This window comes from Canis lupus, chromosome 6, assembly GCF_011100685.1.
Source record: "Canis lupus familiaris isolate Mischka breed German Shepherd chromosome 6, alternate assembly UU_Cfam_GSD_1.0, whole genome shotgun sequence".
NCBI lineage: Eukaryota > Metazoa > Chordata > Mammalia > Carnivora > Canidae > Canis > Canis lupus.
The window spans coordinates 43,943,107-43,966,621 of NC_049227.1; the positions used below are offsets into that span (position 1 = coordinate 43,943,107).

At 40.0% G+C, this 23,515-nt stretch overlaps 1 long non-coding RNA gene across 1 annotated transcript; it reads right to left on the reverse strand.

Annotated features, from left to right (window-relative positions):
- Window positions 1-688: 688 nt before the first annotated feature.
- On the reverse strand, window positions 689-22,088 carry LOC102151888. Its single transcript, XR_005360399.1, has 4 exons — window positions 21,980-22,088; window positions 8,929-9,099; window positions 1,770-1,856; window positions 689-1,214 (listed from the first exon to the last, which is right to left on the reverse strand). It is a non-coding gene; the product is annotated as an uncharacterized LOC102151888 (long non-coding RNA).
- Between the last annotated feature and the right edge of the window lie 1,427 nt (window positions 22,089-23,515).

Genomic DNA, 23,515 nt, shown 5'->3' on the forward strand with positions numbered 1-23,515 from the left:
ATCTTTTAGAATTATAGGAGCAATGCAACAAAAAGCCAGACCAAAGGTTTGATCTTGCACACTGAATAATTGTAAAACAAGTGAATTTGCTATCTCAAGAACTCTAATATGTGAAGGAAGGTAGGACATATTAGGAAAGAGTGTGTTATGGACTGAATTGTGCCCTTCTTCCCATTCATGTGTTAAAGCCACAACTTCCAATGTGACTGTGTTTGGAGACAGGGCCTTTAAAGAAGCAGTTAAGGTTAAATGAGGTCTTAAGGGTGGGGCTCTACCCCAATGTGACTGGTATTCCTCTAGGAAGAGGAAGAGACACCAGGGATGCAAGAAACCAAACCCGCTGACACGTTGATCTTGGACTTCTAGCTTCCAGACCTGTGAGAAAATAAATTTCTGTTGGTTAAGTCACCCCATCTGTGGTATTTTGTTATAACAACCCTAATAAATTAATACCATCCTCTCAGAGGATTTTACCTATATCAAACTTGAGGAAAGACATTAGAGGAGCACCAGTGTTCTTTGAAAGCACTTTAGTGTCTGTCCTTGAAGACTGGAGGTGACAGCTGAAGATGGTGCCATAGAAATAGGTTCTTTGATTTCATTGTGGATGATGGATCTCAGTGACAGAGTGGCAGCAGATAGTGACAAGGTGAGACTGAGACTGAATAGTGATAATTAGAATGGTTTAATCTATACACATTTTAAAAGATGGCTAATTGATCATGAAGACATGAAAAATTGATCCCTAAGACTGATATAGATGGGCAACTTGACTTTTATGTGACAAGGTTTTGCTTCATCTGTAAAATGTAAAAGTTCTAGGTCTATAAGTAAAGGTTTAAAATGGAGAGCTAATGTTATTTGCTATTCTAGACCCAAGCTCATTCTCGAATCTGAAACCCATTGATTAGAAGGGAAGATCTGTCTCCTGGAGGACAACTCCTATGGTCCTTGCTGTAACTATATAATATATGTCTTTTACTGAAAAATTCCCAGACTTTTCTGGGATTATCGTCCACTGCCTCTAAGCTGATACTACTTCCTAGGGTTCCAAAATGCCATTGTGATCCATCAGTCAGGGTGGAAGTCCATACAGGTCAGATGATATAGTGTATTTTATTACTATTTTCCAAATTCTCCATTTTCTCTCTCTGAAGTATATTTAAGATGGCAGGATTAATTATCCCATGTTTGGCTGAGTGATTTGCTTTGACCTGTGAAAGAAGGCATGAGGGACAGATGTCACTTCTGGACAAAAGCTTTAAGACACATTTTTAAAATGTTTTGTCATGTTTCTTTTCCTTAATCCTAAAATAGGTAATGCTCCAGATAGCAGCAGCAGCTATTAGCCTGAGTCCTGGAATGAAGACAGAGTAGGATACAGCCATACCCAATCAATGATGACATGTAATATGAATAAGAAATTATGCATTGTTTTTGTAAGGCACCAATATTTGGGGCTATTTGTCATTGCTGCATAAAATAGACAATCCTGACCAGTGCAGGTGTTAAATGGAGTTTTGCCCCAAATCTCAGTCACAGTGGGCCCAATGGATCCACAGGTCTGTTTGTGGTTATTTCTTCAGGACCTGAATGTATAGTTGGAATAGACATATTAAGAGTGATATAGTGACTCTTGCTATTCATGTAAGTGAATAGCAAAATATTCACTTTGGTGTGTAGTTTAAGATTTATTCCAGTAGAAAGGACAAATTCGTAAACCCAAAACAATACTAAGTCTCTAGGGGAACTGCAGAAATTAATGCTACCATCAAGGACTTGAAAGATGCATGGATGATGAAGTAATCTTCTTCATTCATCTTGTCTGTTTGGTCTGTGCAGAAGACAGATGGGTCCTGGATGATGAGAGTAGAATATCATAAATTTAATCAAGTGGTAAGTTGAATTGCACCTATTGTTCCTAATATTTTCTTTTTGCTGAAATCAACCAACACACCTTCTCACTTCTGATATGCAGCTATTGATCTGGAAAATACTTTATTCCTCTAAACTGAGTAGCAAAGACCAGCAGAGCAGTTTGCTTTTACCTGACAGGAGCAGTAGTGCATCTCATTGTCTTCTTACCTGATTGCTACCCTAGATTTAATGCTGTATTCTCTACTTGCCATCCTTGAGTTGGACCTCTCTTGGTTCTGTAAAGAAGGATAAGTCTGCTGCCTCTGGTATTCTAGGCTTCTGGGGTTTTGGTTTGCTTGTTCATTAATTTTATTCCAACTCTGGCTGTCGGTGTGATTCAACTCACTTTCCATCAAAAACTGTCAAAAACACTTGTCTAATGCCACCTTGTCTTCATCACATCTATAGATTTAGTCTTTTGGGGTAACAAGGATTTTATTCATCACAAATTCTACATAAAGATTTGAAAATGTGTTAGTGTGAGAAAATTATATTTCCCAGGGAACTTCACACATTTCCTTCTTTGAGCAGAAAAGTGGAGACACTAGGTCTTCCAGAAATTCTGAAGCTACCTGATGCAGTTCACAGGAAAACACAGACATTTCAGCTGCAGAGTAGTGAGATATTACAGCAGGGATGAGGAAGGGGAGGAAAGACAAGAACCTGAGGGAGTAGGTATTTGGGCAAGTTGACACACACACACACACACACACACACACGTGGAGAAAAAGAGAGAGGGGAGAGAGAGAGATGGCACATTGAGAGCTGTAGGGATAGATGCTGCTTAGATGGAGAAGATAGAGAAGTGAGAGAAGAAGAGGACATTATAGATGTTTGCTGCTAATTAAGAATGTACTCCTCACTGTCTTACATACATGTCAGAATTTTTTCTTTGAAGAAGATACCATGTTGAGTCTATAACTAAGAATTCAGACATTTACTTAGTTTATATATGTATTATTTTTATTCTATTTCAATGGGACCTTGTGGAGAGGAAGCCAAACATATGCCCAGTCTGTCCTCTCAAACTGTTTTTGAATTAAACATATTGAAAAGCATCTGGATGACTTCCTACTATCTTCTCATTTACTTTAAGAATCATTCCCCTTTATTACAATATTTAACTTGCTTATTCCAATTTAAATATTTGAAGATCATTCTTTTTGATGGAAAATATAGGAGCAAAAGTCGAGATGTCTTCTATCATCTACCGAGATTACATTATATTACTTAAACTTTATTATATTAAGCCACTGAGATTTGGTGGTTTGTTTGAAATAACAGCTAGCATTTCTTACCCTATATAATACAGCTATATAACTTCAAACTTAATGATTTATAATATTTTAATTTCTGGACAAAAGCTTTAAGACACATTTTTAGTATGTGTCTTATGGAGGTTTTAGTCATAAGGTATACTTATGGAAGTTTTTAGATTTTCTGATATAATTTTTACAGAATTAAGGATAACAGGTATCATTTCTACCCTCACAAAGTCTATACATGTAGCTATTTATTCAGGTTTTATGTCTATATGTCTACCCATTCCTACCTCTCCCCAATGTATAGCTTTAAATCTGAGTTAATCAGAAAGCTTTTATGCAATCTCACTGATTTCTTTAAATGTCTCTCCACTTTTCTCTTAACAAGGACAGGATTTTTCAGGACTATATACCTAGAATTTCATACTTTGAAAATATCAGAACATTCTTGTGCCAAATTCCTCTTCTGGACTGCTGGTTATGTCTATCTTTTCTCTAAAATAATCAAATATCCTATTTCCTCAAGTTTATGTCCAACATTTTGCAACTTTCTTTTCCTTCTCTCTTAAAAACTCCAAGTGACATGGCTACTTCCTGTTATATTCAATCACCAACCATATTTCCCTTATTTCTCAGAATTAAGGTTGGAACATGAGTTCCCTTTGTGGCTTCCTGTGTTTTCCAAGAGATGAAATTACAGGGAGGGCAAGTAAAGACTGAGTTTGATACTTAATTTTCAGCAGAAGGGGACTTTTAGAAACTGTTGATGTCATTAGCATAATTGTACTCTATCCTGAATTTTTAATCTCTATTAGGAAAGCAGTGACTCTCGTCTAGCTTGGTACTCTATGGAGCATGCCAATAGCCATTTAATTAGTCTTCTTTCTCTTTTTATCCCCAACTAAATACTTTCTGATTTGCATGTATTATCAGAATACTGGATTCCCAGACAGGGCTTTACTCTGGAGTGTTGCCATTTCTCTGCCTCCTTTCTTGCGTATCTGCTTTTTATTAATGAGATAAGCCCTTCCAATATTGGGTTCTAAGTTTCATCTTTACAAGTCTCAGATTGTGTTTACTGTACTCCATTAAAATTTCCTGTTAAGTTGGCCTGTTCTCTATTCCCTGGGCTTTGAAATATAGCACCCTTCCCTCCACTTTTTTTTTGTTGTTAAAATATTATAAATCATTAGGTTTGAAGTTAATAGCTGTATTATGTAGGGTAAGAAATGCTAGCTGTTATGTCAGCAAACCACCAAATCTCAGTGGCTTAATATAATAAAGCTTTAATTCTTGCTCTCACAGAGTTCAAAGCAGATGTTTCTGCTTAGTGGGTAGCCTTCCATGTGGTTGTTTGCAGACCTAGTCTCCTTCATCTTGCAGCTCTTCTCTTTTCTATATTCTTGGAATCCTGTCCATTCAGCCAGTAGATAAGGAGAGACAGAGAGAAGGCAGAGAATCCCACAGGAAGTTTTTACAGGTTAGACCTGGAAGTGGATTACATTACTTTTGCCCTCATGGTATGGACAGTAGTGAGAACACAGTCACACGGCTGTACTTAACTGCAAGGGAGTCTGGGAAATGTAGACTAGCTATGGGCCCAGGAAGAAAGAGAAACAGAATTGGTAAATAGTAGCCAGTCTCTGCTTTGTTTAATTTATATAGTTCTATAAAATATTTGTTGAGAGTTCTCCATTTTGATTTAAAGCGATTTTCTGGTGGCCTTTTATGTTTCCCTTTCATGCCTGAATCATAGTGACAACATCATTGTGGCTTCCTTGTTTTCGGTTTCTATTTCTGACAATATACCCTATAGAGCCCCAATAGATGTATCTTCTTAAAATCCTATGTCCATCATGTCCTTTTCCTGTCTTTCCTCATCCCAGTTCTTCATAATTTCTCTGTAATTTGGATCCATTTTACTTATCTAATCTGTTTTTTGTTTGTTTGGTTTGGGGTTCATTTCTGTTTTGTCTTTGTTTTTGTTTTTGTTTTTCAAGAGGGAGAGAAACAGGAGTTGGGGGGTGGGCAGAGGGAAAGAAAGAATCTTAAGCAGGTCCCATGCCCAGCACAGAGCCTGACATGGAGCTCCATCTCACAACCCTGAGATCATGTCCTGAGCCGAAATCAAGAGTCAGACGCTTAATTGACGGAGCCACCCAGGCACCCTTTACTTACCTAATCTTATCTCCCATTAATCTTGGTCTGGGATCCAAATACCTAAATGCTTTGATGCTACAGTCCTCTTCCTTAATCCAAATCCCTCGTACAAGGCTGGGAAGTGACCCTCTTTAATGTTCTGAGCTTCAGACTCAAACTGCAAACTGCTTTCTAGAGGAAGAACAGACTGTGCAGAAGCCCCTTTGCAGATGTCCACGGTCTATGAGCAGCCCCCCTGGGCTCTCTCCCTCTGTGGCCACACCAACCCTTCCTCAGCTCTAAGCATCTTACTATTATGCTAGTGGGGAAAGTTGAATGCAAGGAGAAGCAGTATATCAGTTAGTTTTTGCCACATAACAAACAATTCCAAGACTTAGTGGCTTAAAGCCACAAACGTTTGTTATTCCTCGGGGTTCTGTGGGATGGCTGGGCAGTTCTTTTGGTCTAGGCTGGCTCCGCTGGAGGGGATTGTCTAGACTGGCCTTGCTCACATGTCAGGGGATTTGGCCAGGGTGGGGGCAGGTAGCTTGTGCCCCTTCCTACATTGTCTCTCTTCCTCCAGAATGTGGCCTGGGCTATTCGCACGGTGGCCAAGGGGTTCCCGGCAGCAGGAGATGGCAAACTCCAATGCATGAGTTCTTTACCTATCTCTTCTGACATCGTCTTAACAAGCAGATGAAGGAAAGGCAAGGGAGTTCCTATTGACTTAAAACATATCTGGTTAAAGCTATCTGTTCCAGTTATCCCTAAGGGAAATCACCAGGGAAAAAAATACTTCCTTAAACTAGAATCAGGAAAGAGAGAGAGAACAAGAAACAGAGGGGAATGTTGGGAGCTGGAGGGGGTAACATATTCTCAGAGATTAAGACACGGATGTCTTTTGGGGACTGTTATTCTATCTACCATATAGGCCCTATATCTGTGTACCTGTAATACATTTTAATCCAAATTTGTATTTAATTTAGCTCTATATTTTATATAATTTCTAATTATTTTGTGTATAAGTCTTATTTTCTTGCCCAGGTATAAATCCTCTGGGGACATATATCATACTCTGACCATGCTCCTGAAATGCTTGCCCAATACATATCTTGACTCTTCACCTGCCCATATCAGCATATCCTCATTTTTGGGGAAGAATGTGACCTGGAAGAGGGAAGAGGATCCAGGAAGTTTCTCTAGCTTAGGGAGTTTCAACAGGTTGGGGAAGTAGAAAGTGAGGTACTGTCTTATTGACAATACCATAAAGAGTAAGGTAGTTACAGGAAGTTGATAGGCATCAGTGCCACAATAGGAAGGAGAATCACATATTGGAGGTGACGATGATCTTCTTTCTTCCTCCCTTCCAAGTTTACTTCCACCTGAGTTCATGACGCTCTGTCTTATTTAGAATGCCATCTTGGTTTCTGCAGCTATTCAAAACTTGTAAGTCCTTGGTTTCAGATACTACTAGTTGCCCACCTAATGTACATTCTCTTCTTTTTCATTACCAACGGAATCCAAGTTTTGTTTGAGGCATTTATATTTTGCGAGCTTTTTGGGGGTCTAGGAAAGGTTATATGTCACAGCTTGAATTTATCTGCCAGAGGTTGTCAGGAAACTTTTGCTTTCCTGATGTAGGTACCACTTTTTCTTCATTTTGCTTTCTTCTTCCTATCTGGGCTGAAGATGTTAGGCTGGAGAAGGAGCAACCACCTTGTGGCTATGAAGCAACCATAAAGCTGAAAGCCACATGCTAGGGATGGAGGAACCAAAAGTTAAAAGGAGCCCAAGACTTGACATCATAGAATCACTTACCATTCTAGCTTGTGGTATGAAAAGATAAATGGCTGTATTTGTTTACAACATTATGATAGCTTTCTGTTACATGCAAACAAAGACAATCCCCAACATAGTCTTCACAGCCTTTCACGTATCTCATCTCCCCCATGAAGCCCTCTCTATTTAATAAATCTTAATCTCTCTCCTTCCTGACTGCCACAGCCATCCCATTTATAATATGATGTATTAGTTTTCTGTGGCTGCTAAACAAATTGCCACAAACCTAGGCAGCTTAAAACAACAGAAATCTGGAAGTTAGAAATCTAGAAAGAGTGAGCAAGATTGTGTTCTTAATAGAGATTCCAGGAAAGAATCTGTTTCTTTGCTTTTTCTAGTTTCTAGAAGCTGCCTACATTCTTTGGCTTGTTGTCCCATATTGTGCTAACCTCTGCTTCTTTTGTCACATCCCTGACTCTCCTGCTGCCCTCATAAAAGGATTTTTGTTATTGCAGCAATCCCATCAGAATAATCTTAGGTAACCTCTCCATCTCAACATCCTTAATTTAATTGCACTTCCAAATTATCTTTTGCCATGGAAGGTAACATATTCTCAGAGATTAGGACACGGATGGATGTCTTTTGGAGACTGTTATTCTATCTACCATATAGACCCTATATCGGTGTACCTGTAATACATTTTAATCCAAAATTGTTTTTAATTTGGCTCTATATTTTATATAATTTCTAATTATTTTGTGTATAAGTCTTATTTTCTTGCCCAGGTATAAATCCTTTGGGGACATATATCACCTGCAGAGTTGGGCACATACCTATTTGTCTTAGAATTTCATTCTCTTCATTGACAAATGCTGTATGTATTTTTGGGGTAAACACAAACACCCAAACACCTTTATGTTTAATTGACTACAGTGAAAATTTATTTACTTTTCTCATTTCCTAGTTCTCAACATGTAATAAAAATATGTAAGCTCTTCTTGTCGTTTGCAATGTTTATAGCAGCAATGTCCACAACAGCCAAAATATGGAAAGAGCCCAGATGTCCATCAACAGATGAATGGGTAAAGAAGAGGTGGTGTATGCACATATAATGGAATATTACTCAACCATCAAAAATAATGAAATCTTGCCACCTCCAATGACATGGATGGAACTAAAATGTATTATGCAAAGTGAACTAAGTCAGTCCAAAAAAGACAAATACCATATGTTTTCACACATACGTAGAATTTAAGAAATAAAACCGATGAGCATAGAGGAAGGGAAGGAAAAATGCAATAAGATAAAAACAGAGAGGGAGGTGAACCATAAGAGACTTAACTATAGAGAACAAACAAAGGGTTGTTGGAGGGGAGGTGGGTGGGGGATGGGCTATGTGGGTGATGGACGTTAAGGAGGGCAGTTGTTATGATGAGCACCGAGTGTTATATGTAAGTGATTAATTACTAAACTCTACTCCTGAAACTAATTTTACACTATATGTTACCTAACTTGAATTTAAATAAAATCTTGGAAGAAAAAAATATGTAGGCTCTTATAATTAGCCTAAGATAGAAAGCAGTCTTCATTAGTGCCTTTTAAGCAAGTTTTCGGAAGAGTCTTAATGATCTGGTTCTTTTTGGTACCAGCTAATGGGATATTTGACTTATTTAGCTGTTGTACAGTTTTTTTTTTCAAATTCTTCTTGTTTGATTAACTGATATTGAGACTTTTTATCATAAAAAAAATTTCAACACAGAAAAGTAGAATGAATTATTCAGTGACTACTCATTTAGCCACAATCTAGATTGAGCAACATAGGCATACATACCTGATTTTGGGGGCCCAACTCATTTTAAGGTAAATTACAAATAATTGATTTTTATTCAATGCCATTAAAGGAGTTGGAGGACATCTTGTTATACTGAAGGTTTTCCCAATTTTAAATATCTGATGTGCTTCAGGTCACTATAGACTGCGGCCTTCTTATTCACTAGAACATCTGTAAACAGAGGAAGACATAGACATGGCCAACATGCACATGAGAAAATGCTCTGCATCACTTGCCATCAGGGAAATACAAATCAAAACCACAATGAGATACCACCTCACACCAGTGAGAATGGGGAAAATTAACAGGGCAGAAAGCCACAAATGTTGGAGAGGATGCGGAGAAAAGGGAACCCTCTTACACTGTTGGTGGGAATGTGAACTGGCGCAGCCACTCTGGAAAACTGTGTGGAGGTTCCTCAAAGAGTTAAAAATAGAGCTGCCCTACGACCCAGCAATTGCACTGTTGGGGATTTACCCCAAAGATGCAGATGCAATGAAACGCCGGGACACCTGCACCCCGATGTTTATAGCAGCAATGGCCACAATAGCCAAACTGTGGAAGGAGCCTCGGTGTCCAATGAAAGATGAATGGATAAAGAAGATGTGGTTTATGTATACAATGGAATATTCCTCAGCCATTAGAAACGACAAATACCCACCATTTGCTTCAACGTGGATGGAACTGGAGGGTATTATGCTGAGTGAAGTAAGTCAATCGGAGAAGGACAAACATTATATGTTCCCATTCATTTGGGGAATATAAATAACAGTGAAAGGGAATATAAGGGAAGGGAGATGAAATGTGTGGGAAATATCAGAAAGAGAGACAGAACATAAAGACTCCTAACTCTGGGAAACGAACTAGGGGTGGTGGAAGGGGAGGAGGGCGGGGGGTGGGGGCGAGTGGGTGATGGGCACTGAGGGGGACACTTGACGGGATGAGCACTGGGTGTTATTCTGTATGTTGGTAAATTGAACACCAATAAAAAATTAATTTATTAAAAAAAGAACATTTGTAAACAATTGCTGTTATCTTTTAAACACATGATTGATTTCAAATAAATTTTATTTTAGTAGCCATAGCCTCCACATTCCTCTTAATTTCTTAACTAGTTTCCTAGAAAGTAAACACTTAATTCTCATTTTATTTGGGGTAAAATCTCATTCCAGCTTGCTTTAGCTATATTTGCAGGCTAGGAGACTAAAGGAGTAATGACTTGGATCTTGATGCTTTTTATTATTTCACATTTGTGCCACATCCACACCAAATTTTGGCTGCTTTCTTTCCCAGAAGAAAAGAATTTGGACATAATTTTACTTAAAATCCACTTATGCAATTGTTTTGCTCTCGCTTCTGCTAAGGGAATCATAAGTGCTCTTCTTGCTATCTCTAGGAATTCTTGGCAAATATTAGAACTATCCAGTGTCAACCTTAAAAATAACAAAAGTATAGCTTTCAAGGAAGGAAAGCATTGGAAATTTTATTTTAATTCTCCCATTTTGTATAGCAACAAATTATCTCTCAAACTCACACAGCTTTCACTTGAAAATTTAAGTTCAGCAAAAATCTTAAAGTTAGGGACTTTGTTGCTTTTATTTGCATTTTGGGTTGTTGGGATGAGCAAAGCGTTTTACTTATAAAAAGTGTTTGGGGGATCCCTTGGTGGCGCAGCGGTTTAGCACCTGCCTTTGGCCCAGGGCGTGATCCTGGAGACCCGAAATCGAGTCCCATGTCAGGCTCCAGGTGCATGGTGCCTGCTTCTCCCTCTGCCCGTGTCTCTGCCTCTCTCTCTCTCTGTGACTATAAAAAAAAAAAAAAAAAAAAAAAAAAGTGTTTGGGAGGTACAACCGGTTAGTATTCTCCTTTTCTCTTCCTGTTTTTCTCTACTTTTGGCTGACATGAAGGTTCACAGAGAACTTCACCCCATGCCTGGGTGAGACTGTCATGTTCATTATTCAAAAAAAGTGGTTTATCTTTCTAAACGTAAGTCCTTTTCTATGCTTCATCGAAGTCATTCTCAAACTCTATTCCTTCTTTCCATCTCAAGACTTTAAACTTCTGTTTAACCAATGATTAGAAGGAAGTTTTTAATAGTATTGTTATTTCACATACTTTACAAAGTAATCTAGATCTTTTGTTGTCTCTAGTAATTCTTTTTAGCGTAATTTCTGCCTTTAATTAGTCTAAAACCATCCCTTTTCTGTTTTTAAGCATTCTTACTTTATTGTTCAAAATAAAACAATAAACATTAAAGTTAGAATCTATTGTTTCCCACCATGTTGATCGGAAGCCAAATCTAGAAAAAAAAATGATACAAGTACTATCATGAAACTTTAGGCAATATCATAAGAAGGCTGTAGAGTGTGTGAAATGTATACCTGAGAGTTCCATGTCATAAGACCATTCCACTATATCATAAGCAAATTTTAATATAATAGTAAATATTATTTCTATTCATATTAAACTATTAGTGTTTTTTAAAAAAACTATTAGTGTTTGAATTTTCAAAATAATCCAGAATTGATATTTTATTTTCAATACTTGGTCTCATATGAAACCACAAAAATCATCTAGTCAGCTGCATTTAACGTGAACTCAGCTTCACTTTGTACAGTCTGAAGAACCTTAAACAATTTCAGAGGAACGTTCCTTCTAAGAAAGGAACACTGTACACTTAGAACAATAGAAAAAATGAAAAAATATTGGGAAAAGAGTTTAAATGACACAGTTCTCTATTATCCTGACTTCAATTCTCTGATACCCACTGGGTGTCCTTCAATTTAATTCTGACACTAACCACCCAGAGTTAGCACCAGACCCCACAGGTTTAAAGGCTCAATCTTCCACAGGACTACCCCCCTTCAGACACCAGCCACGAATCCCAGAGGCCACCCCTGCTTCTGAAGAGAAGCCATAACCACTGGGGTTCATATGACCACCTCAGGTTCAATAACTTGCTAGGATAGCTCACCAAACTCACTAAGAGTGAGTACATATACCATTATAGTTCCATTATAAAGGATGAAGTTCAGAAATGGCCAAGTGGAAGATACACACGGTGAGGTATGGGGAAGGGACTGCAGAGCTCCTTTGTGTCTTTTCCTCATGGAATCCTAGTATATGAGCCTCCCAGCACATCAATATGTTCATCAACTAAGAAGTTCCTCCAAGCTTGGGTCCAGGGTTTTCCTGGGCTTCAGTACTCAGGCATGATTGCTTAAATCATTGGCCACACAGGGAGGAGGCAGGAAACAGAGTTGGGAGTGGAGCTGTTCTCTTAATAGTTTCCCAGGGTGAGAAGGGCAACTGAGTATGACTTAAGACAAGATCATTTCATTTTGGAATTAGAGAGGAGAAGGGCACAAAGCCTCCCCTGTGAGTGGAGGTATAAGTTATTTGGTAAAATAGATATAGAAAGACAACATTCTATGTATGGTTAACAAACATACACTCACATGTTTGTAAAATACTAGAAGGAAAGGAAGGAGTAAACTATGCACAAATGCAAATTTAGTTTACTCATCCTGGTTTAATCATTTGAAGGAATAAATCTATCCTGACACACTCATTCACAAACATGTCACATGACATCTTTTTTTTTTTAAGATTTTATTCATTTATTCATGAGAGACACAGAGAAAAAGAGAGAGAGAGAGAGAGAGAGAGAGGCAGAGACACAGGCAGAGGGAGAAGCAGGCTCCATGCAGGGAGACTGACCCGGGACTCGATCCCAGGACCCCGGGGCCACACCCTGGGCCCAAGGCAGGCACCACTGAGCCACCCAGGGGTCCCCATCACATGACATCTTGAGAGCATACAGTAGCCAGATTATTATCCCTTTGCATGAGTTCGTTATTTCAGGCTATTCAACAGATGCTTTAAAAGAGAATCCTCCATGCCAAGCCCCTAGTGGAAATAAGCTGTCTTGTTTGAAATAGATGGTCTGGGAGTTATTGAAGAAATTCTCCCTCATCCTCAAAAGTGAGAATTTTGTTAGTTTTAATCTCAGTAATTGTTGCTAGGAAATAGGTCAGGCAATTTGTTTTCTCAACTGTAAAATAAAGTGTTTGATATAAATGATCTCCAACTTTTTTTCCGACTTTAAAATCATAGGACTCTGGAGTCTCAAATCTAGCTTCAAATATAGGGATCCCTGGGTGGCGCAGCGGTTTAGCGCCTGCCTTTGGCCCAGGGCGCGATCCTGGAGACCCGGGATCGAATCCCACGTCAGGCTCCCGGTGCATGGAGCCTGCTTCTCCCTCTGCCTGTGTCTCTGCCTCTCTCTCTCTCTCTCTTTCTCTCTCTGTGTGTGACTATCATAAATAAATAAAAATTAAAAAAAAAAAAAACAAATATAATTGGTGCTTGTGGGACAGAATTTGTTCCCAACTGAAAAATGTGTTGTAAGTCACACATGCATCTTTTTCTCCCCATATCGCACAGGGTTCCCAGATGCTGAGGTTGCCAGACAGAAGCTGATCATGGTTAATATACATCTTTAATAAAACCTCAGGATTTGTTGTGGCAATTTCCACAAGCTCACTTGAGGGACCTGGTCTAAGGATGGTTTTCTTCCTCAAACAACTCTTAAACCTTCTGTGAAACATGAAATGCCAGAAGTAGAGATGCATTCCTGTTGCTTCCTGTCTTGTCCTCTATCCAGGCCCTAAGTATGAATAACGGACTAGATGTTCTCAGCTGTTCCATTGAACAGATGAGGGTGCTTTTGGCAAATACCCTACTAAAAGTGACTTAACCAATAGAGAATTAATTTCTCACATAGTAGTAGAATTGGTTAATTGGGCTCCAGGTCAGCTTCTTTCAGATTTCTTGGCTTTCCCCTCCTGGGAACAAAATAGCTACAGCAGCTATAAGCATAGTGTCCTCACACAACAATGTCCAAAGGCAGAGAGGATACTTCATCTCACTTATCCTCTTTCTCTTATGGAGGAAATCTTTCCTTGAAGCCTCCAGCAGACATTCTCTTACAGGCTAGTACTGTGTTACATCACTGAGTCCATGGCTTCATGAATAGCCTGTTAGCAAAGGAGAAGGTGGTCTGAATACACTGAGAGGGCAGTCAGTAATGTCTGCCTCAACTGCTCTGGCCAAAAATTTGACAGAAGATCTAATTGAAAGGGAAGGTATAGAAAGTATTTTGTTCACATGTGTATACATAGGGGTGCTAGGGTGCTCCTCTCTTCATGCTTTTGGCCCACTACCCTTAATTTTCAAGGACTCTGGATAGAGGTGAGACTGAGCCTATAGATGGTGTGATGTAAGAGCAAGGGACAAGGAAGGGCGCCTGGGTGGTTCAGTTGGTTAAGTGTCCAGCTCTTGATTTCAGCTCAGGTCATGATTTTGTGAGCTTGAGCCCTGTGCTGGGTTCCGTGCTGGATATGGATCATGCTTAGGATTCTCTCTCCCCTTCTTCCTCTGGCTCTACCCCACCCTTAAGCACATGTGCTCTTTCTCCCTCAAAAACAAAATCAAAAACAAACAAAACAACAAGGGACAAGGACCCACACTGAAACAATGAATGGGTAGAGGCCCAGATGGAGGTTGAGAGGGAGGCTGAAACTAATGGTAGTAGGAGAAGGGCTGCAAGCAGAGTATGGGATTCTCTAGTCCTCTATATCCTGATATATGTTCTGCTTGACTCTTGTTGAGTAGCAGAAAAAATTGTAACTGATTCTTACGCACCAAAATGCAAGATCCACTGACATATTACACATTTTACATATCTGTAGGATGTTTCATCTCAGATAATTAACCAGAAAGCATATAATTATCTCAATTCTCTGACCTATTGCCCAGGGGTGGATGATCCAGATACAAATAATGGGCTCTTGACTTCTGATGTTCAATTTGCTTTCTTGGGATTAGGGATCAGCAGCATGAGTGTCATTCTATTTTAAAAACCTATTTTGGTATCCCTGTAACATGTAATTGATTTGCTCATGTAATTTGCTCAAGTTTGGTCAAGTTTTTGACTTGAAGTCATTGTGTGGGTTAATGTGTGAGTGCTTTAATGAGAGCACAAGCTTTTAGGACTGAAGTGCCGGAAGAAATACACGAGAAACACTAGTAAGACTTCCTACTGTGTTTCTTAGCATGTAGCACACACTCAGTGCATCTTAGTTTCCTTCCCTCCTTTGGCTCTCTTCCTAATTACCATTTCCCAAGATTCTCAGCAAAATGACTTCATCCTCTATTTTGGAGCATCCCCTACCCCTACCCCAGAAAATTAGGAAGAGTATAACCAGTAATCTAAGACAAGATGATCAGAAATGAAAAGATAGAAGGAGGAGGATGCCCCTTTATCATATGCTGAACACCTGTAATACATGTGCTAGGGATTCTAAGGTGAGTTAGGACACACTCCTCGCTGAAGGAGCTCACCGTCTGGGAAGGGAGGTGTAGGGACAGAGAATGTGAGGTTTGAGGAGCATGAGGACAGAACCGGGCACGAGGTGCAAGTGAGCACTTAGAAGGGGCACCTAGTTTACACTGCACGGGGAGGAGGATAGGGGCCATCAGGGAGTCCTTGTAGCAATGATACTTAGCAGTGGCGGCTTGGTCCTAACACCTCTGCTGGGCTACAGCTTTGAAGACCGTTGCTTACCCAAGAGGGAGATTGAAATAGAAGACGTCATTTTCCCTAGAAGTCCTGAGGAGAGCCAAAGCGCAGCCATTATTAATTTTGCTGTGGGGATTTGGCTATCAAATGTGTATTAAAAGGCTTCTAGGTGGTCCCCCTTCCTGGGCACACACAAAATCCTGGTGGTTGGTTTTTTTTTTGTTTTTTGTTTTTTTGTTTTATTTTGTTTTGTTTTCTGGTGGTTGTTTTAGGAAAATATATGAATAGCCCACATGCCTAAGCCACACCCCTTGGGTTTTGGTTCAGTAGATCTGGAGTAGGGCTGCAGAATTTGGTTCTGAGGTATAATCTGGGTGGATAAATGGCTGGAATAGAACATATGTTACCTCATTTAAGCTTCAAAACTTTGTAAGGGGGAGATGACACAGCTAGTCTGCAGACAAGAAAGCTGGTTGCTGGGCTGGTGCCTGGCAAACTGGGCCTCGTGGTCAGTCCTCTGCAGTGAGAGTCATGTGCACCTTCCACTGTGCAGTAATTCACTTAAACATTAAACTAAGTCCTTCACTTGGAGGTTTTTCTGATCACAAAGGAAGAATACTAGTTCTGCCAGAAAGTTCTAGATTTTGGGGGTCAATTTCTGAACAATTCTCTGGGGGATCTTTTAAGAAAAATTGAACCATACAATGAACATTGTTCTCTGCTGGAGTTTGTTAACAAATATAAAAGTGCTGTTTACTTGACTTGGACTTTTTTTTCTATAACATGCCTGAATAAAATGGCAGTAGCCTGTAATAACACCAACGTAGTCATTTGATGCAGTCAGACATAGAACATATGTAAGTTCACTTTATTCCTTTTTCAAATATGTATTGAGAACTTGATATGTGCTAGGATTCCCTTAAGTTACTATGTGAGTTCCTGAATTAATTGAGAAAATTGGTAATGTAGGTGGCAATTATGTGGATCTATATTTTAGAAAAGCAAAAAAAAAAAAAAATGTTTGACTCCATTTTATGCCGTTGCTCTCGGTTATCCTGTGTAGTTGGTGATACCTTCCAAATTAAGTTTAGGTTCCTGTTCTGTGGTGAAATTATTGATCCATATAGGCCTATACAGAGAGGAGGAAGACATGAAATGCTTTGAGAGGGATTAGCCCTAAAAGCTCAACTTTGAGATTTTTAGATTTTATATACAGAGCTCTTTGGGACATTTGACTATCTCAAGGGTATAAATTATATGTGTCACCTCAATGTTGGCATCATGTGGCAGGTAAGCAACAGAACTGCAGAGGCTATGGGGGCTTCCACAAGTCTCGAGCCCTCCAGCAACAGGGCAGGGCAAGACCCACTGGCCAAAGTTCTGTTTGGAACCACAAGCTCTGTTAGCTTCCTGCTTCTCATCTGAGACCTGGCCAACATCCAAAATGTAAGCCCTCCTGGACATGCTTGCATGTGCTCATTCCTGGGTTGTTTTGTGCATTTTAGCCCTTGACTCATCCTCCCACTGCTGTGTTTTCTGCCAGTCTTCCCAATGTGTCCTCTGCAATCCCCATTCAGCTGTACACCCCCACACTTGTTTGTCATAGAATGTTCCCTCTGCTTCTTCACCTTCACCCAAACCCAGCTCTCCCCCAAGGGCAGGGGTTGCAAAGAGAACTTGCTTTTTCTCCCCAGCCCCAAGGACCAAAGAGTTGGAAGGCAACAGGAGCATCCTCTCAGCCCCATCTGCTACTTCATGTCTTTTCTCTGGTACTTACTTGGGAAACCCCGACTTTCTCTGAGGCTCTTACACTCCCATCACACTCCCCTGTCTTCACTGGCCACATGTGCCAAAATGCTTAAAATGTGCTGTAAGTGTGAACATTCTCCAGGTCTTAGGAAAAGAAAATATAATATGTCTCAATGTATTTATATTGGTTACATGTTGAAACATGAGACTACTTTGGATATATTGGGTAAAATAAATATTAAAGATAATTTTACTTGTTGCCTTTTGTTTCACAGATATGACTACTGAAAAATTTTAAATGACCTAAATGGCCTCTATTTGTGTCTTCTGTCATTATATTTCTATTGACTGACACTGACCTAAGCATGCCAAGTCCTTTATGGATATCAGACTCGGGCCTGCTAGTCTTCCTTCAGTTCCTTGGTGATTTCGATGCTCTGGCTAAGGCTTTTTTTTTTTTTATGAATAAAAAAAAAAGTCTTGATTTAAAAAAAACTATAATAAAGTAAAGCATTTTCATTATATTAGAAAATGCAGATCATAAAATAATAAGTGACCAGGAGTCACACATACATGAAGGTATATATTGCTTTTTCGTAACTTGCTTTTTCCACTTTCTAGCATGTCATAAACATCTCACTGTGTCATTATATATTCTCCTGTGACAATTTTTAAGTGATGGACTAATATTTTCTTATAAGGGTATATACCCTAATTTATTTTGCAGTCTTTGCTAACTGGGCAGGATTTTTGCATTTTTCTATTGTAAATGAGGTAGAATGCTTGCCTAAGAGGGAGCTGGAAGTGCTTTTTGAAGAGAGGGCCACATTTAAAGATGCCAGCATTTTCTGGCTATAGAAGGAGCAGGTCAGTGACAGAGGAGCCCATCTACTTATTTTCTGTCACACAATTGTCACATAATCTTAGAGTAAATGTTCAGTAATTATTCTTGGGAAAACCCAGAAGTTAGTACCGTAAACCAAAGACAAATGCTTCAGACTCAGATGGTAAGTATTTCTAAATTGGATAACTACTATCTTTATGGAGATTGTCTTCCAGGTGATGAGACTCTGGGTCTCCTCTTTGTGAGAGGGACCCCTCTCCGCCCCCTGGAGTGTTGGAGCTAGGCGCCCTAGATGATGTTGAGGTCCTGATGGCTGTGGAGGGGAACAGGTGTAGGCAAGGCAAGGGAGAGAGCAGCAAGAGAGCTGAGAATAGCAGTCACCTTTTGGAGTGCACATGTCCAGGAAACATGACCAGTGAGTGCCTACAGGGATTATGGAATGTGTTCTGTCCTTAGAGAGCCCCAGGAATACCTGGGGTACACCCCAAAGTGGGCACTGTGGTCTTGGTACTACTTAGCTAGAGACTGTTAAGCAAATGAGTGCTTGGGCTACAGAAGGCTGACATTCCAACTGTGATCGTCTGTTCCATCAGAGGCTCAAATCAAGTCACTTGAGGAAATACTCAAAGCTAAAGCTGTCCCTAGGCAGGAAAAGTGTGCAAATTATTTAATTATACACATATCCACAAAGACAGACAATAAAACAATAGTTAAACCAGAATATCAGAGCAGATAATTTCTAATATCAAGATTTCATCAGATATAAGAAAGGGAATAAGTATGGTTGTCTTAAATGGATTTTTTTCAGGGTTCATATAGTGTTCATTGCTGAAGTTCCAAAGCAGGCAAAAGTGAGAATCAGATTGCCTGGATTTGAATCCAGATCCACCACTGATGATTTTGGACAAGTTACTTAATGTCTCTTAACTTCTCATTGGAGTTTCAGGAGAAATAAATGAGGTAGCTCATACAAAGGGCTGAGCAAAATGCCTGGCATGTGCTCAATACATGCTACTTGTTGTTCTTATATTACTATCTTTATATTATTTTTCAGGTAGCTTCCTAACTGGTCTCATTCCCTCTATTCTTCCTCTTTCTCCAATAGATTCTCCACAAAGCAGCCAGAAAATTAAAAATTCAAACCTGATGTGTCACTCTCCTGTTTAAACTCCTCACCCTGGTCTGGAAAGAAGGCCCGGCTGGATTTGGCATTGCTTCCTCCATGGGCAGCCCCCCCTTCACCGCCTTCCTGTGTTCCAGTCCCAATGGCCTATCTGCTGCTCCTTGACCTTCCTGTGCTTGTTCTTGCCTTGTACCTCAGTCAGATGGCTCCTCCTCAAGACAGTCTTCCCTGACCCCCAATTTCAGTGACTCACCTGACAGTTATAATTGCATCATCTTGCCCCATTTTCTTTGTGGCACCATCCTTCTGAACATTTATTTTATTTCATGCTTACTGTCTATCTTCCTGCACTGGGATATAATCTTCCTGACAGCAGGCACCTTTTGTGTCTTGTTCAGTACTAACTCCCAGGATCCAGAGCTGAGCCCAACACATGCTAGGAGCTCAAAAACTATTTGTACAATAAGTGAATGAAAGATGGAATGAACAGTCTTTGTAATTACACCCTATTCTAAGAAAGATCAGGTCCTACCTACAGTTAAAAAGTGCCTTGATTGAAAAAGCATTTTAGTTGGAGCATTAAAGATGGAACTTGGAATCAATAGAATCTCAGCGCTGGCCAATTTCTGATTTTTCTTTATACTAAAAGGATCATGGTTGGAAGAACAAATATTGTTAAAATATCTGTGCTACCCGGAGCAATCTATATATCCAATGCAATCTCTACCAAACTACCATCAACATTTTTCACAGAGCTGGAAGAAATAATCCTAAAATTTTTATGGAACCAGAAAACACCCGAATAATCAAAGGAAAGTTGAAAAAGAAAACCAAAGCTGTTGGCATCACAATTCCAGACTTCAGGTTGTATTACAAAGCTGTGATCATCAAGACAGTGTGGTCCTGGCACAAAAAAAGACACATAGATCAAGGAACAGAATAGAGAACCCAGAAATGGACCCTCAATTCTATCGTCAACTAATTTTCGACAAAGCAGGAGAGAACATCCAGAGGAAAAAAGACAGTCTCTTTAACAAATCATGTTGGGAACATTAGACAGCCACATCCAGAAGACTGAAATTGGACCATTTTCTTATAGCGTACACCAAAATAAGCTCAAAATAGATGAAAGACTTAAATGTGAGACAGGAATCCATCAAATCCTAGAAGAGAACACAGGCAGCAACCTCTTTGACCTCAGCCACAGCAACTTCTTGCCTTTAAACTTCTCTAAAGGCAAGGGAAACAAAGACAAAAATGAACTATTGGGACTTCATCAAGATAAAAAGCTTTTGCACAGCAAGGGAAACAGTCAACAAAAGCAAAAGACAACTACAGAATGGGAGAAGATATTTGCAGATGTTTTATCAGATAAAGGGTTAGTATCCAAAATCTATAAAGAACTTATCAAGCTGAACACCCAAAGGACAAATAATCCACTCAAAAAATGGGCAGGAGATATGAACAGACATTTCTCCAAAGAAGACACACACATGGCCAACAGACACATGGAAAAATGCTCAACGTCACTTGGCATCGGGGAAATAGAAATCAAAACCACAATGAGATACCACCTCAGGCCAGTCAGAATGGCTAAAATTAACAAGTCAGGATATAACAAATGTTGGTCAGGAAACGGAGAAAGGGGAACCTTCTTACACTGCTTGTGAGAATGCAAGCTGTTATAGATATTTTGGAAAACAGTATGGAGGTTCCTCAAAAAGTTAAAAATAGAGCTACCCTATGGACCCAGCAATTGTACTACTAGGTATTTATCCCAAAGACACAAATGTAGTGATCTGAAGGGGCACCTGCACCCCAATGTTTATAGCAATGTCCATAATTGCCAAAATTATGGAAAGATCCCAGATGTCCATCAACGGAAATAGATAAAGAAGAAGCGTTACATATATACACACAATGGAATATTACTCAGCCATCAAAAAACTCTTGCCATTTGCAACAATATGGAAAGCACTAGAGGAGATTATGCTAAACAAAATAAGTCCATCAGAGAAAGACAATTATATGATCTCACTCATATGCGGAATTTAAGAGTAAAAACAGAGGAGCATAGAGAAAGGGAGGGATAAATAAAACAAGACAAAATCAGAGAGGGAGACAAACCATAAGACACTCTTAATTCGTAGAAAACAAACTGAGGGTTATTGAGGTGGGTGGCAGGATGAGAAAACTAGGTGATGGGCACTAAGGAGGGCAAGTGATATAATGATCACTGGGTGTTATTTATGCATTGAACTCCACCTCTGAAACTAATTATACACTATATGTTAATTAATTGAATGAATATAAAATAAAATAAAATAAAATAAGAATCATGGATTAAATGGCATTTCTCCCAGATATATGGGATCTTGAAAAGTTCACAGCGGGCCATGCTCAAGGGACATAAGAAATGACAAACTCTGAGGAACAAGGCAAAGGGAGACTGAAAATCTCCCATATAAACCACTCTGCAGAGAAAAGGGGAGGGGAGGGGGTCTGCGCTCATTCTCCCTCTGCATGTTTCTGACATAGTGTGACTTGTGTGTCACTTGTAAAACACTGCTCTTTCAGAGCCTTCAGTCCTTTGCTTCCTGAGGCAGCCATCCCTTCCTTCTGAAATTCAATTAACTCAGCCCTAATGAGTGGCTATGCAGAAAGAGGGCTCTTATTTACAGAACACAGGGAACAATAACAAGCCAACATTAATTAGGATTGTTACAGCAAATCAGAAAAAATTATTCTCTACCTCGACAGTGGGCAGATTTCTTCTTTCAGACACCAAGTCTCAGACTTGAGAGAGAGAGAGAGAGGCCTTGTGGTCTTTGTTTATTGCTGCGAAGATGATGTTTAAGAACAATACCACTAGATTTTTCCTTTGTTCTACAGTCTTGTGTCAGTCCAGCCAATCACGAGTCACTATTTTTCTGGCTGTTGCCATACTGAATTTTCTGAATAAACCCAGGCAACCACATTTTAACCACAATGATAAAATACTTTTTTTTTTTTTTTAATTCTGTAGGCAAAGGGCCACGTCAGTAGGAGGGTTTGACATACGGATCATGTTTATCCTTTGATCATCTGTCATTTTGTTAGAAGAAAGCATATGCCATCCTTTGCTCTGTTTCTAAAATAGATTCAGAGGAAGTGAGGAATTAATCTTAACCTTAAACACATTGAGCCCAGTATTTCCTATCCAACTGCAGAATGCACTATCTAGTTTCCTACACCTCGCCCTTGCTAAGTTTAGGTCCTCTGGGCCAGCTGTTAAGAAGGAAAAAAGGGGGAAGGGAACGTTGCTTTAGATGGATAAGGCCCTGCACTGCCCATTATCACTCCTGGCTTATTTCCTCACTGCTCCATTTCCCATTCCCTACCCTGACAGAGCCAAGCAGGACCAGAGCTAATGACCCTGGTGATTTTTCAGACATTTGTTCCAAAATGGGATTGGCACGGGTCTCCTTCTTACCGCGCTCCACTTTATTGCTATGTACAGTCAGCCCCTCCGTGATGTACATCTTGCCCATCTTGGGACTTTCTAGAGAAGCCAAGTTTTGCCTTGCTGTTTGAAAAGCGATGCTGACAAGAGAGGCTCCTAGTCTATCTTCAACTCACCTGCTCGGCTCGTAGGTGGAGCTGGTGCTGAGCAGCAGCATTTGGAGAACTTGTGTTCTCAGATTTTTCTTGATTAAAGTGAAAGCTGCTAAGGTGAGTGTCTTTGCAGACAATTCAGTCAACGTTCTTCAACTTTTCAAGACAATGAAGCGACTGCTGTTGCAGATGGAGGCTCTCATTCTGCTCTGAGCTCAGCACCCAGAGCTGGCTCATGACGAGTGCTCAGTAAATGCTTTGGAAGCTGAACTCGAGCTAGTGTTTGGGGGTCCCTCGGGGCGCAGGTGAGCGGGGCTCCCCGGGCCTGTCGGGGAGGGGCTGCCCGGCTTCTTTCACCCCTCGAGCCTGCTGCCCCTGGATGCCCAGGCCCTGGGCCAGAGCAGGCCTCTGCTCCCCATGGGCCTGGCAGCTCGGCCCCGGCTCGGCGGGTGGTGAAACCTGGTGAGAATATTTATGAAATGAGCCTTGTGAAGGAAAAGTAACTATGAAAAATCTCCTGCATCCAATGAAATCAAAACTGCCTTTTCCCCTCTGTTTGTGGAAAATTTAAAAACTCTCATAAAGACTGAGCACAGAGGGACATGGTGAACACTCGTGTACCCATCACGGAGCTCCAAGTGCTGTCTGGTTTTCCCTAGATTCTCTCACGAACATCTTCCTGTTCTGCGGGCTG